The sequence below is a fragment of the Bufo gargarizans genome, chromosome 1 (assembly GCF_014858855.1).
Source record: "Bufo gargarizans isolate SCDJY-AF-19 chromosome 1, ASM1485885v1, whole genome shotgun sequence".
Lineage (NCBI taxonomy): Eukaryota > Metazoa > Chordata > Amphibia > Anura > Bufonidae > Bufo > Bufo gargarizans.
Window position 1 is genome coordinate 128,538,036 of NC_058080.1, and position 16,089 is coordinate 128,554,124.

General features: G+C 44.0%; 1 protein-coding gene across 2 annotated transcripts in view; it reads left to right on the forward strand.

Moving 5' to 3' along the window:
* Nucleotides 1-15,481: 15,481 nt before the first annotated feature.
* FAM114A1 (family with sequence similarity 114 member A1) overlaps nt 15,482-16,089 on the forward strand; it is a 40,526-nt gene continuing 39,918 nt past the window's right edge. For both annotated transcript variants that reach the window (XM_044298199.1, XM_044298214.1), the window contains exon 1: nt 15,482-15,704. The gene's annotated coding sequence lies outside the window, so the exon portion shown is untranslated. The remainder of the gene's footprint in view (nt 15,705-16,089) is intronic.

Sequence of the window (16,089 nt, forward strand, 5' to 3'; positions counted from 1 at the left end):
CGAATACAGGAGAATGGGTACAAAATCCTCACTAGGTGGTACAATACACCAGATAAGTCAGCCCTCTTCTCTCAATCTGCTTCGGATGTTTGCTGGAGGTGCCTGCGGGAGAGGGGTACCTTTCTCCACATCTGGTGGTCATGCCCTCTTATAAACAATTGGTGGGCCAACATTTTCTCACTAGCTAACAGTATCTGCCATACCTCTTTTCAACCCTCGCCTCAACTGGCCTTGCTGTCCCTCAGCTATGACAAAGATCAACCACAACCCCCCTTCATCTTTTCTCAGATGCTGATAGCCGCTCGTCTCCTACTCCCCACTTTCTGGTTACAAACTCAAATACCCTCTCTGGAACAATGGTCACAGAAGGTAGACCAATTACACAGGTTCGAGGAAATGTCCTCTTGGGAATCCCGTTCACATACTTTATTCCTCAAAAAATGGCACCTATGGTCGTCCTACAGAGCTCCCAAACACAGCTAGCTTCTCGACTCTCAGACCAAATGTGATAGTCTACAACAACAAGGTACCCTCCATATTGTAACCTCCTATCATCATCTTTAGGTTTTGCATCGGCTATCACCCATATACAGTTTAATGATACCCACTAGGTTGCTAGCCTGAGACTGTATTACAGACCATATCACAGACGATCCAACTCAATATATATACATCTGTCCACACGCTACCCATCTTATTCTTAACCTTTATTCCTGATTGCCTCATCCACATTACCATCTACTTGCCTTATCATTATGCGTAGCTAACAATTCTCATGCATGTATTGTTGTTATTTACAATAATCTCATTACCTACTGTTTGGCCTGCATGCCAGTACCTTGTAACCCTGTTACTCGTTGTTCTTTATTGAAAACTCAATAAACATATAAACAAAAAAAAAAAATGCACTTGGTCGCAGCTTGTGCTGGCGCACCACAAGACACAAAATGGCCGCCGATCACCCCAGAAAAAAGTGACTGACAAACGGTCTGGGCAGCCTAAAAACAGTGAGCAATTGAGTATCAGCAGCTCAATGACCCACAGCTGCAGATCGATCAATAATCAAGTCCTTTGGAGGAGTTAATCTGCCTAATCTCGCCCTACTGTCGCAGCCGCAACCTCTCCCTACGCTAATCAGAGCAGAGTGACGGGCGGCGCTATGTGACTCCAGCTTAAATAGAGGCTGGGTCACATGGTGCTCTGGCCAATCACAGCCATGCCAATAGTAGGCATGGCTGTGATGGCCTCTTGGGGCAAGTAGTATGACGCTTGTTGATTGGCTGCTTTGCAGCCTTTCAAAAAGCGCCAAGAAAGCGTCACAAAAGCGCCAAGAAAGCGACGAACACCGAACCCGAACCCGGACTTTTACGAAAATGTCCGGGTTCGGGTCCGTGTCACGGACACCCCAAAATTCGGTACGAACCCGAACTATACAGTTCGAGTTCGCTCATCCCTATTAGTGAAATACGGATGCAACACGGACAGCAAAAAACGGACCCACGGACCCAACACGGATCTGTCACGGGAGAAAACATGGATTGAACACGGTCCGTGTTACCACTGATCCAAAACTGACACGGACGTCTGCATGAGGAATAACACCGGCAGCATTATGTCTGTGTTATCCAATACATTCCAGAACTGTTAGGCTACTTTCACACTAGCGTTGTTTGAATCCGGCGTTCGGAATAAAACGCTAGTGTGAAAGTAGCCTTAATGTATACATAAGATCATAAATCAATATAATGCTATGTGACCCCCGGCAGCATGACCAACGCTCGTCTGCAAGGGCCCTATAGCTACGCTGCTGCACATTGGGGAATCAGGCCTATTGTGTAATTATCAGCACAACTATGAAGGGGGACATCCAGGGTTGTATAAATGTATTGCAAAGTACCTCCCCCTCAGTACTTGTTTGGATATTAAACGTGTAAAATAGCAGAATTTGTAGGAAGTTTATGTTGTGTCTTATACACTACTCACTTTTTCCCTCTATTGTAAAGCGTATCAGTGATTTCTTACGTAATTGAATACTATGTTTAGTTGCAGCAAATCACATGTACATGCTTCCAAAGTATATAAAGGTCAGCCCCTAGTAATGTAGACGTTTTTTCAAAATCTACTGTGCCATTGTAGTATTTTATATTATGAAGTAATATTCTTTATTTGGAAATATGTATAATTAATTTTTTTTTGTATGTTGTCTTTTAACAATTCAAAGAGTAAAGACAAGATGGCATTCATGTCGTGACCAATTTCGCCGTGAATTAATTCTAGCAAAGGGTCATAGTGGTGATGGCGGTTTGCGTAAAAAAAACATATATGTATACCCAGCAGCTACAATTTCTGCGGACCATTTTGGAATTAAGGCCGTAAGTAAATGCTACCTATGTTTACAGGTCCTTCTAAAAAAATTAGCATATTGTAATAAAGTTCATTATTTTCTGTAATGTACTGATAAACATTAGACTTTCATATATTTTTGATTCATTACACACCAACTGAAGTAGTTCAAGCCTTTTATTGTTTTAATATTGATGATTTTGGCATACAGCTCATGAAAACCCAAAATTCCTATCTCCAAAAATTAGCATATCATGAAAAGGTTCTCTAAACGAGCTATTAACCTAATCATCTGAATCAACTAATTAACTCTAAACACCTGCAAAAGATTCCTGAGGCTTTTAAAAACTCCCAGCCTGGTTCATTACTCAAAACCGCAATCATGGGTAAGACTGCCGACCTGACTGCTGTCCAGAAGGCTATCATTGACACCCTCAAGCAAGAGGGTAAGACACAGAAAGAAATTTCTGAACGAATAGGCTGTTCCCAGAGTGCTGTATCAAGGCACCTCAGTGGGAAGTCTGTGGGAAGGAAAAAGTGTGGCAGAAAACGCTGCACAACGAGAAGAGGTGACCGGACCCTGAGGAAGATTGTGGAGAAGGACCGATTCCAGACCTTGGGGGACCTGCGGAAGCAGTGGACTGAGTCTGGAGTAGAAACATCCAGAGCCACCGTGTACAGGCGTGTGCAGGAAATGGGCTACAGGTGCCGCATTCCCCAGGTCAAGCCACTTTTGAACCAGAAACAGCGTGGGCTACAGAGAAGCAGCACTGGACTGTTGCTCAGTGGTCCAAAGTACTTTTTTCGGATGAAAGCAAATTTTGCATGTCATTCGGAAATCAAGGTGCCAGAGTCTGGAGGAAGACTGGGGAGAGGGAAATGCCAAAATGCCTGAAGTCCAGTGTCAAGTACCCACAGTCAGTGATGGTCTGGGGTGCCATGTCAGCTGCTGGTGTTGGTCCACTGTGTTTTATCAAGGGCAGGGTCAATGCAGCTAGCTATCAGGAGATTTTGGAGCACTTCATGCTTCCATCTGCTGAAAAGCTTTATGGAGATGAAGATTTCATTTTTCAGCACGACCTGGCACCTGCTCACAGTGCCAAAACCACTGGTAAATGGTTTACTGACCATGGTATTACTGTGCTCAATTGGCCTGCCAACTCTCCTGACCTGAACCCCATAGAGAATCTGTGGGATATTGGGAAGAGAAAGTTGAGAGACGCAAGACCCAACACTCTGGATGAGCTTAAGGCCGCTATCCTGGGCCTCCATAACACCTCAGCAGTGCCACAGGCTGATTGCCTCCATGCCACGCCGCATCGAAGCAGTCATTTCTGCAAAAGGATTCCCGACCAAGTATTGAGTGCATAACTGAACATAATTATTTGAAGGTTGACTTTTTTTGTATTAAAAACACTTTTCTTTTATTGGTCGGATGAAATATGCAAAATTTTTTTAGATAGGAAATTTGGGTTTTCATGAGCTGTATGCCAAAATCATCAATATTAAAACAATAAAAGGCTTGAACTACTTCAGTTGGTGTATAATGAATCTAAAATATATGAAATTCTAATGTTTATCAGTACATTACAGAAAATAATGAACTTTATCACAATATGCTAATTTTTTGATAAGGACGTGTACTACAAAGTAGTTATATATTCATACGTTTATTTATGAAGAGATAATGTGTGATGCTTCCACAAGAAGAATCATGTACAAATCCTCATTCTTTCGCAATTTCAGCACCGTGGACAACCTTGAGGATGAAGGGCACAATTCCAGCAGCTCCCATGAGGAGGACCAAGCTGCTATTGGGCCACATTCCCCACGTTCTGTGACCGGTGAGGAGGATCTAAGCACACAGGAGCAGCCCATTCACCAACTGCAGTGAGAAGGTTCTGGTGTGGAAGCTGGAAGAATTACAGCTTCCAGTCCTGAAGCACAGGCCAGGCAAGGTCAGAGGAGAAGGGGGACTAGGGCCAATCCTTTTCTCGCTCAGATACTCTAGCAGTGGTTGATAGCCAGGTGATCCAGTATTTGAGCGAGAGAAGGAAGGAAGGTTAGGCCCCTTGCAGACAATCGTGTCCGGATGCGTCCCGGTACATTGAGGCAAACCTGTGTGAGTAGGAACGCAATTGCAGTCAGTTTTGACTGCGATTGCGTTCCGATGTTCAGTTTTTATCGCGCGGGTGCAATGTGTTTTGCACTCGCGTGATAAAAAACTGACTGTGGTACCCAGACCCGAACTTCTTCACAGAAGTTCAGGTTTGGGTTAGTTGTAGTGTAGATTGTATTATTTCCCCTTATAACATGGTTATAAGGGAAAATAATAGCATTCTGAATACAGAATGCATAGTACAATAGGGCTGGAGGGGTTAAGAAAATATATATATAATTTAACTCACCTTAATCCACTTGTTCGCGCAGCCCGGGCTCCTCTTCTGTCTTGTTCTGTGAGGAATAGAACCTTTGATGACGTCACTACGCTCATCACATGGTCCGTCACATGATCCATCACTATGGTGATAGATCATGTGACAGACCATGTGATGAACGCAGTGATGTCATTAAAGGTCCTATTGCTCACAGATGAAGACAGAAGAGTGGATTAAGGTGAGTTAAATTATTTTTTATTTTTTTTAACCCCTCCAGCGCTATTTTACTATGCATTCTGTATTCAGAATGGTATTATTTTCCCTTATAACCATGTTATAAGGGAAAATAATAATGATCTGGTCTCCATCCCCATTGTCACCTAGCAACCGTGCGTGAAAATCGCACAGCATCCGTACTTGCTTGCGGATGCTTGCGATTTTCACGCAACCCCATTAATTTCTATGGGGCCTGCGTTACGTGAAAAACGCACAAAGAGGAGAATGCTGCGATTTTCACGCAACGCACAAGTGATGCGTGAAATTCACCGCTCATGTTATTATTATTATTTATTATTATTAAAGCGCCATTCATTCCATAGCTCTGTACATATGATAAGAGGTATACATACATAATACAGACACTAAGCATAAACAAGACAAGTTACAAACGGGTACAGAAAGAGAGAGGGCCCTGCCCGTGAGGGCTTACAATCTACATGGTATGGGAGAAGGACACAGTAGTGCACATGTGCACAGCCCCATAGAAATGAATGGGTCCGGATTCAGTGCGGGTGCAATGCGTTCACCTCACGCATTGCACCCGCGCGGAAATCTCACCCGTGTGAAAGGGGCCTAAGGAGGAGAGGATGCTTGGTGGCCTAGCTCCCCTGATCCAAGGCTGGCCCCAAGATAAAACAACCATGTATATGATTTTGATGACATCGGTTGCCTCTATAATGGCCTCCAAACCAGACACACTGGAGCTACTTCGCTTTGTTGAATATCACCCATTAGATCCAAAACTAAGTAATCTAATCAAAACATGACAGGAACACTCAAAATGTAATATCTAAATCAAGCAATGCAAGTATCAAAAAAGTTCCAAAAATTATCAATGTTTATTAATATCTCATGATTAAAACATACAATGTAATAATAACTAGTAGGGAATACAAACAAAAGTGCCACTAGAAAAATGCCTCTAACTAGTAAAAAAGGTAACAAAGATTGTGTGCCAAATATAAATCCCACCTAATACCGTGCGGATACCACTGGATCGGGGATAAGCAACCAAGCACAGTCAAAAAGAGAGGAAAAACACGTGTATCCGCAAACCGAGGATGCATCTATAACAAAGGTCAACTATACTAGATCCATAGCAGCATAAATCCATATATGGGAGGAAAGATAATACAATGTAAACTGACCAACACAATCAACAAAGCATACCTGAAGTGCTGTAGTGCGAGTGACGCTAGTCCTCAACAAGCGTTTTGCGTCATGTGCTTCGTCAGGAGGAGTTGCTTTGTTGATGCCATGAAGGAGCGACTGTTTGCCCGGTCTATTGAGCCCCAACCGGGACCGAGCATGCCACAAAGTCACATCTGTCCTAGCAGTCTTCCTATGCCCTTGTATTCACAGGACCCCCAAACTTGTTAGCGGCCACAGTACCCGCCACAAAGCAAGATACCCCAACAGTTCAATCCACCTGGTGATGTGGGTGTTATTCCAGGCCAAGTTTGTGGCCCTTTCACCCGAGAGCTTTTTGAACCTTGATTTATGTTAAATTTATTTTGGATATTTAAGTTATGGCTGAATGTGAAGCCTTTATATTTTTATTTTTTTAATGATAAAAACTTTGTTGTACAGTCCAATCTTGTGTGGATCTCTTTATTTTAAATTAAAAAAAGGAAATATTATACAATAATCGTTTTCAAGGGTCACAAGTGACAATGCAAACACATAGTTAATATTTATTTCCAAACCATATGATTTTACAAAAAGTATAGTCTGTATTGCAAAATCAATCTTCAAACATATATATATAGATAGGTGACATCTTCAATGTGTGACAACCCCAAGCAGGAAAATTGTAAACCATTGTAATGTGTCATGCATGCAAACCTAAGAAAAGAGAAGGATAGATAATAGAAAAAGTTAGTGCTCACACTCATATAAACATGTTATTCTGGACTACAATACATTTGTTAATGTATTAGGTATAAAGAGGTATTTGAAGGTTTATGTAGGCAAAACATTAGACAATTTTGATGTTAAACACAATCATGTACATTGTCATTGTACAGTCGTGGCCAAAAGTTTTGAGAATTACATAAATATTGGAAATTGGAAAAGTTGCTGCTTAAGTTTTTATAATAGCAATTTGCATATACTCCAGAATGTTATGAAGACTGATCAGGTGAATTGCATAGTCCTTCTTTGCCATGAAAATTAACTTAATCCCCAAAAAAACTTTCCACTGCATTTCATTGCTGTCAATAAAGGACCTGCTGAGATCATTTCAGTAATCGTCTTGGTAACTCAGGTGAGAATGTTGACGAGCACAAGGCTGGAGATCATTATGTCAGGCTGATTGGGTTAAAATGGCAGACTTGACCTGTTAAAAGGAGGGTGATGCTTGAAATCATTGTTCTTCCATTGTTAACCATGGTGACCTGCAAAGAAACGCGTGCAGCCATCATTGCGTTGCATAAAAATGTCTTCACAGGCAAGGATATTGTGGCTACTAAGATTGCACCTCAATCAACAATTTATAGGATCATCAAGAACTTCAAGGAAAGAGGCTCAATTCTTGTTAAGAAGGCTTCAGGGCAAGAAAGTCCAGCAAGCGCCAGGATCGTCTCCTAAAGAGGATTCAGCTGTGGGATCGGAGTGCCACCAGTGCAGAGCTTGCTCAGGAATGGCAGCAGGCAGGTGTGAGCGCATCTGCATGCACAGTGAGGCGAAGACTTTTGGAAGATGGCCTGGTGTCAAGAAGGGAAGCAAATAAGCCACTTCTCTCCCAAAAAAACATCAGGGACAGATTGATCTTCTGCAGAAAATATGGTGAATGGGCTGCTGAGGACTGGGGCAAAGTCATATTCTCCGATGAAGCCTCTTTCCGATTGATTATGGCATCAGGAAAAAGGCTTGTCCGGAGAAGAAAAGGTGAGCGCTACCGTCAGTCCTGTGTCATGCAAACAGTAAAGCATCCTGAGACCATTCATGTGTGGGGTTGCTTCTCATCCAAGGGAGTGGGCTCACTCACAATTTTGCCCAAAAACACAGCCATGAATAAAGAATGGTACCAAAACACCCTCCAACAGCAACTTTCTCCAACAATCCAACAATAGTTTGGTGAAGAACAATGCATTTTCCAGCACGATGGAGCACCGTACCATAAGGCAAAAGTGATAACTAAGTGGCTCGAGGACCAAAACGTTGACATTTTGGGTCCATGGCCTGGAAACTCCCCAGATCTTAATCCCATTGAGAACTTGTGGTCAATCCTCAAGAGGCGGGTGGACAAACAAAAACCCACTAATTCTGACAAACTCCAAGAAGTGATTATGAAAGAATGGGTTGCTATCAGTCAGGAATTGGCCCAGAAGTTGATTGAGAGCATGCCCAGTCGAATTGCAGAGGTCCTGAAAAAGAAGGGCCAACACTGCAAATACTGACTCTTTGCTTAAATGTCATGTAATTGTCGATAAAAGCCTTTGAAACGTATGAAGTGCGTGTAATTATACTTCACTACATCACAGAAACAACTGAAACAAAGATCTAAAAGCAGTTTAGCAGCAAACTTTGTGAAAACTAATATTTGTGTCATTCTCAAAACTTTTGGCCAGGACTGTACATCAAATATTAGGTACTTTTGACTACAATACACCCCAGCCCACGCCAAGGGTCCTCTTTGTCTTGCGAGTCCCTACACTATCTACTATAATAATTTTTTTTTAAAAAGAAAAAAACACTGACTGTAAACTAACAAAATTCTACAATGGCCAGAGTCCAGATGACATCATTGTCTGCCAAGAACTACGTCCATCTGCCACAGTAATGATCCCTCAAGGCTGGTAAAGTAATCACCATAAAGGTCTCGAAATGCGAGTCCTGCAGATCCAGGCCGTCCATGACAAGTCTGTTCCAATCCTGTGGAAGAAGAATAGGTACCAGACTCCTCTAAACCAGTATCTAAGGGAGCATCATGAATCCTGACGAAGTTATGCAGGATCACACAAGCTGTAATAACAAAGGTGGCATTGTCCGGCGACATACGCAAGGATGACAGGAATACTCTCCACTTGTTGGTGAGTATTCCAAACGCACACTCTACATACTGATGGGCTCCAGTCAGCCAATAGTTAAATATGCATCGCCTGCCATCCAGATTGCATCTAGGGAAGGGTCACATGACATGTGGGGCCAAAGCAAACCCTTCATTAGCCACAATTACAAATAGAGCCAGGAGACCCGCAGAATCTGGCAGCAATCTGGGCTCTGGGAGGGAAAGTTGGTTGGCATTAAAGAGGACCTTTCATGGGTCCGAACATTGTAAGATAACTATCTGGCCATATAGAACGGCGCCCAGGGATCTCACTGCACTTACTATTATCCCTGGGCGCCACTCTGTTTGCCCGCTGTGGCCCCGTTACCTTCTCCTGCACTGTATGGTGATTGCTACTATCAGTAAACCAGGGAGGAGTCTGCCCTGTTTCTCCCTGGGCGTTCCTTCTCCCTGGCTCTAGCGCTGTCCAATCGCAGCGCAGAACTCACAGCCAAAGAGAAAAAAATTCCCAGGCTGTGAGCTCTTCACTGCTACCGCCAGGGAGAAAGAACGCCCAGGGAGAAACAGGACAGACTCCTCCCTGGTATACCGATAGTAGCAATTACCATACAGCGCCGGAGAAGGTAACGGGGGCACAGCGGGAGAACGGAGCGGTGCCCAGGGATAATAGTAAGTGCACTGAGATCCCTGGGCGCCGCTGTACATGACCAGATAGTTATCTTACAATATTCAGACCCATGAAAGGTCCTCTTTAAGTCGCTCACTCAATCTGGAAGAACTGAAAATGCGCGCATCTGCAGTGCTCCCATAGGCCCTGATATCCACAATTATAAACGTATATGTAGTGTCAGCTAAAGCCAACAGCACAATGGAAAAGTATTGCTTATAATTGTAGTACTGGGACTCTGAGTGAGGCGGCTTCTTAACACGAATGTGTTTGCCATCCAGTGCCCCAATGCAGTTTGGAAACTGTGCATCAAGATGAAAGCCCTTAGCAATTCGGATCCAATCCTCAGCTTTGGGCTCCGGCATCGCCGCTTCCCGGAGTCGCTGCCAAATCACTTCACATGTTTGACTAACAATCCCAGAAATAGTTGACACTCCCAGCAGGAACTCAAAATGCAGAGAAGTAAATGAATTCCCAGTCGCCAGAAACTTGAAGGAAGACACACAAAATAATAATAATAATAATAAAACAGCCACTACTGGGGTCACTAATCATAGTGTTATAAAGTATATCATGCTTAGTTGCCCATATCAAATACATACATTAGACCAGGGATGGGCAAACTGCGGCTCTCCAGCTGTTGTAAAACTACAAATCACATCATGGCCTGCTGTAGGCAGACTGGGCATACTGGGAGTTGTGGTTTTGCAACAGCTGGAGAGGCGTAGGTTGGACATCCCTGCATTAGACCAGGCATTCCTCAAACAGCGGCCCTCCAGCCATTGCAAAACTACAACTCCCACAATGCCCTGCTGTAGGCTGATACCTGTAGGCTGTTCGGGCATGCTGGGAGTTGTAGTTTTGCAACAGCTGGAGGGCCGCAGTTTGAGGATGCCTGGTCTTACATTGTATTTTTATAAAGGAGCTGTTCAAACTGAAAGGTTTGATATGAATGTTTGCTACGGGCAACTAAGGCAGTTCTACTTTACTACCGTTCAATGAATGAGCCCAGATATTTACACATAAAGTGAGTCTAACACTTAATATCAAGATTAATATGAACACATTATTTAGAGAACCATTGTAATAAATAGACCTCTGCGTCACGATGAGCCGTTCCTCTGGAGAAATGCAGCGCCTCGTGTTTGTGTCCTGGCGGGTGAGGCCGGGGCGCAGAGAGGCTAACAACGTGTCAAGGCTGCTCACAGACATACGACTCAGGATGCTGTCACAAATCCATGTACAGCGGGTGGAAGTGGCCCTTCCTGCGCCTCTGAGAGACAATGGGGTGAACCCAATGCCTCCTCCTCGGTTCGTTGCTCAGCATAGTCGGCTGCCGTTCATCGTGCCGAGAAACCAGCCAGCGCAGGAGGAGGTCTTCCTCAAGGTCAGCCACAATACAACAGATAGCCAAAATCAGAAACCAACGCCAACAAGACACCAACTGCTAATAAAGCTCTCAATGCTGCAAAAAGCTGTACAAAATGGAGTCTGCCCCATCACATGACCATCCTAAATAGGGGAAGAGTCAAAAGTTGTGATTTTTTTCCTGCTTCAGTTTCCGTTTATCATCCGCAAAAAACGGATCACATACTGAAACAGTACGGACATGCTTTTCCGCAAAAACGAAACGGAGTATATACTGAAACACAACGGAATAAAAAAACGGAACCACGGATCTGTAAAAAACTGATCCTTATGCACAACGGTAGTGTGCATGAGGCCTTAGGGCTTGTTCACATGAACGTATGTGTTCCGTTTCCGTATTGCAGACCGCATATGCAGATCCGCAATACACGGACACTGTTCCGTGTGAATTCCGCATCAGGGATGCAGACCCATTCACTTGAACGGAAGCACGGAACGCCACAGAAGCACTACGGAGTGCTACCATGGGCTTCCGTTCCGTACTTTCATTCCGCAAAAAGATAGAACTTGCTCTATCTTTTTGCGGAACGGAAGGATGCAGACCCATTTAAGTTGAATGGGTCTGGATCCGTCCCGGAGCCTGCACGAACATTCTCTGTACATTGGGCACCGAAAATTGCGGTGCCTAATGCACGGAGCGGAACACATACGTTAGTGTGAACAAGCCCTTAGGGCTCGTTCACACGAAGGTTTTTTTGCGCTCTGTATACGGGCCGTATATGGAACCATTCATTTCAATGGTTCCGCCAAAAAAACTGAATGTACTCCGTATGCATTCCATTTCCGTATTTCCGTTCAGTTCAAAAATAGAACATGTCCTGTTATTGCCTGCAGATCACGTTCCGTGGCTCCATTCAAGTCAATGGGTCCGCAAAAAAATGGAACACATACGGAATGTACTCCGTATGTCTTCCGTATCCATTCCGTTTTTGCGGAACCATCTATTGAAAATGTTATGCCCAGCCCAATTTTTTCAATGTAATTACTGTATACTGTATACGCCATAGGGAAAAACGGAACAGAAAAATGGAATGGAACCGGAAAAATTACTGAAACAAAAAAAATGGAAAAACGGATCCGTTAAAAATGGCCCGCAAAACACAGAAAAAGCCATACGGTCGTGTGAACAAGCCCTTAGTCTGTATTACGCTGGAGGACATTAGACCGCGCTGCGTGTGGTTTACTTGCACTGTGAACATATAAACATATAAAGAAATGTCACATTTCTCAGAATGATGGAAACCAGTTCTACAGGTCCTGCTGTGCTCAGGTATGCGCCACCTGGACAAGGCAGAGGGAAGAAAATGTTCTGTTATCGGAACGAGCTACAAGGAGGTCATTTGACCCGGATTTTCTTCGGGTGATACTGATCTATTTCATTACATGGTCGAAATGTCTCTTGTCCACTGAGCTGAAACACTGGACCAAAAGGTTGTTTTCCTAATGGCATATATACTGTATACATTGTATATATCAGGGATGCCTAAACTGCAGCCCTCCAGCTGTTGCAAAACTACAGCTCCCAGCATGCCCGGAAAGCCTACAGCCGGGCATGATGAGAGTTGTAGTTTTACAACAGCTGGAGGGCCGCAGGTTGAGTATCACTGGTATATATAATGAGTGTGGGGCACTGCTGCATGATCTGTCGTGACTCAGTGGTAAAGAGGTCTCCCTCTCAGAAGCCGATTAAAGGGAGGCTCTTTAAGGCCTCGTCCACATTTCCGTTTATCACTGACGCGTGCTGTCCGCATTTTCCATGGACAGCACACCCACCCATTGAGTGAAATGTGTCTGTTCACATTTTAGTATTTTTTTTACTGACCGTGGGTCAGTAAATAAAATCACAAGGACATGCACTACTTTGATCCGTGATGCGGACCAAGCGCGCCCATAGAAGGCTATGGGTCCATGAGAATCACTGACCATCCATGCTGCATCCCTTTTTCACTGAAGACTATTAAGCCTCATTCACACGTCAGTGTTCAGTCAGTGATTTCCGTCAGTGATTTTGAGCCAAAACCAGGTGCAGCTCTAAACACAGAACAGGAGCAGATCTTTCCCTTATGTCTGTGTAGGATCCACTCCTGGTTTTGGCTCACAATCACTGATGGAAATCACTGACCGAACACTGACGTGTGAATGAGGCTTAATAGGGAATTCTTTGAAAATTAATTTTCAGCTGAGCAACTTCCGTGAATTATTTAATAATATGTTACAAAAACGCATTTATGGTTATGTTTTTTGCTGTTCTTTTTTTCTTTTTTTTGTATTATTTTTAAAAAAATCTAACTTTTACCATAAAAAAGCAGGAAAATTAAAGTTCCATTCTTCTGCCATAAACTTTAGGCCTCTTTCACACGACCGTATGACTTTTTCAGTGTTTTGCAGTCCTGTTTTTCACGGATTTGTTGTTCTGTTTTTTTGTTTCCATTGTGTTCCCGTTTCTGTTCTGTTTTCCGTATGCCATATACAGTATACAGTAATTACATGGAAAAAATTGGGCTGGGCATAACATTTTCAATATATGGTTCCGCAAAAGCGGAACAGATACGGAAGACATACGGATGCATTTCCGTATGTGTTCTGTTTTTTTTGCGGACCCATTGACTTGAATGGAGGCACGGAACGTGATTTGCGGGCAATAATAGGACATGTTCTATCTTTCAACGGAACGGAAAAACGGAAACGGAATGCATACGGAGTACATTCCTATACAAGGGGGAAAAAAGGCCTGTGAAAGAGGCCTTAAAGGGGTTTTCCGGGATTTTAATATTGATGAACTACTCTCAAGACAGGTCACCAATATCAGATCGGGGAAGGGGGGTCTGACACCCGGCACCCCTGCTGATCAATTGGTTGAAGAGAAGGCCACGCTCTGTGCAAGCGCCGTCTTCCCTACACTGTTAATGTGTTCACTGCCGACTTCGCAGCGGTGAGAAGGAGTAAGTACAAGCCGTCCCATTCACTTCTATTGGACTGCTTGTTCCTTCCCACTTGTATAGGAATGAGCCATCACATAGAAGTGAATGGGACAGCTTACCATAGGTATAAATACATCTCCTTGCCGCTGCGATGTCCATGGCGAGCAGTTAAATAATGAAGGGAAGGCAGCGCTGGCACGATGCGTGGCTTTCTTTAACCAGCTGATCGCAGGGGGGTGCTGCGTGTCGGACCCCCATTAATCTCATCAATATTAAAATTGAAAACCCCTTTAATTAAAAGAAATATCATAGGTACAGTATGTAGTGGGAATCAAACCCAAGACTTTTTGCAACCTTTGACACCTTCCTTGCCACTTGGGCGGGGTAGGGGTGTGACAGGGGTCGGGCTGCCGGGGGTGCACCTAATTTATGAAGAGGCACACACCTCACCCTATATTAGGCGAAGGACAAGACTGGTGTAAAAAGCCTTTTATTGTAAATGACCCCCATTCTGTTACATCAGAGGAACAGAAAAACAGGGATAATATGTATCTGTATAATCACTACTTTACTTTTTGTCCACTCCATTAATGTTTTTGGCAGAAGAAAGAGTCCTGTCTGGGAGACTTCCCCCCCGAAATAACGGAAACGTGACAGACAATAATGGAAAGTGTTCGTTTTGTATCGTCATTCAAATGTTTTCGGTTCTTCTCTTTCTCTGATGCAACAGAAGAACAGACAAGTCAATTCTCGAGTGAACAAGCCCTAAACCAGGGGTCAGCAACCAACTACAACTCCCAACAGGCTCTATTCACTTCTATGGGAGTTTTAAGAACAGCTGAGCACGATGGGAATTCAGTTTCACAACAGCTGTTCCAAAGCTTGCTGATCCCTGCCCAAAACAGGCTACACCGGAGCAGATGCAAGGGGCAACTCCATTGTAGATACAGCCGGACCCTCCGCCAAATGGAAAACCCTAAAGCTCCCCTCCCAAAAAAAAAAAATACATAAAATGAATGTAGCATTCCCAAAATACTAAAATCTACCAGTAATAAGGGGAGGTATAGCTCCCTCTGCTGTGCGCAGGACTTACAGCATCCTTCCAGACAAAACTAAAACCAATACTTGAGGAAAGCGTGTACATCAGCTCCCTCTAGCGGACATATAACATACAGCAGCTTTCCAGACACTGGAGAAAAGCATATACATCAGCTCCCTCTGCTGGACACAAAACGTGCTGCATCTTTCCAGACACTGGAGAAAAGCATATACATCAGCGCCCTCTGCTGGACACAAAACGTGCTGCATCTTTCCAGACACTGGAGAAAAGTATATGCATCAGCGCCCTCTAGCGGAAACAAAACGTGCAGCATCCTTCAAATTAAATCCAACACTGGAGGAAAACCTATATATGTCAGCGCCCTCTGCTGGACAAAAACTTGCAGCGGTCTACCCAACAAACTTCAATCTATATAGCATGAAGTATAGATAGACCAGAAAAATTGGAAAATCCCTGACAGGTGGCGGTGAGAAGCTATGACTACGCATTCTGCTGTGCTGGACCATACGTATCCCCGGTCAGTGCGCTGTGTGACTCCGTGCTGTGGGAGTCAGTGTACGTGGCAGTAAGGGAGGAGTGAGAGGAGCACATCCCTGGAAGGAGGAAGAGCGGAGCGGTAAGGAGTTTTCTGTCCTGGTCATTTCCACAGGAGCTGCTGCCGGTCCGATAGGCCATGCACTTGTGGTGATGTTAGCGCCATACGTGCACATGTCGCGTTGTTTCTCCATACACACAGTGATAGTACAGTGACACTGACTTCCATCAGGGCTCCTGCTCCCAGGGCTGAATACAGCAGCGCCGTTCTCTGGTCTGTACATTGAGGCAGATTAGGGCGCACACAACCGCGATTTATTGCAGTAGCCTTTAAATTATTAAAACGGATCTAGCGGAAGTTCACAAGTGCTGCCAGAAGGTGGCGCTATTTCATTACAAATCTGCCTCTAGGTCTTAACAGGGAGTGTGGTGTAAACACTAGAGGGCGCTAGCAGCATAGAGGAGAG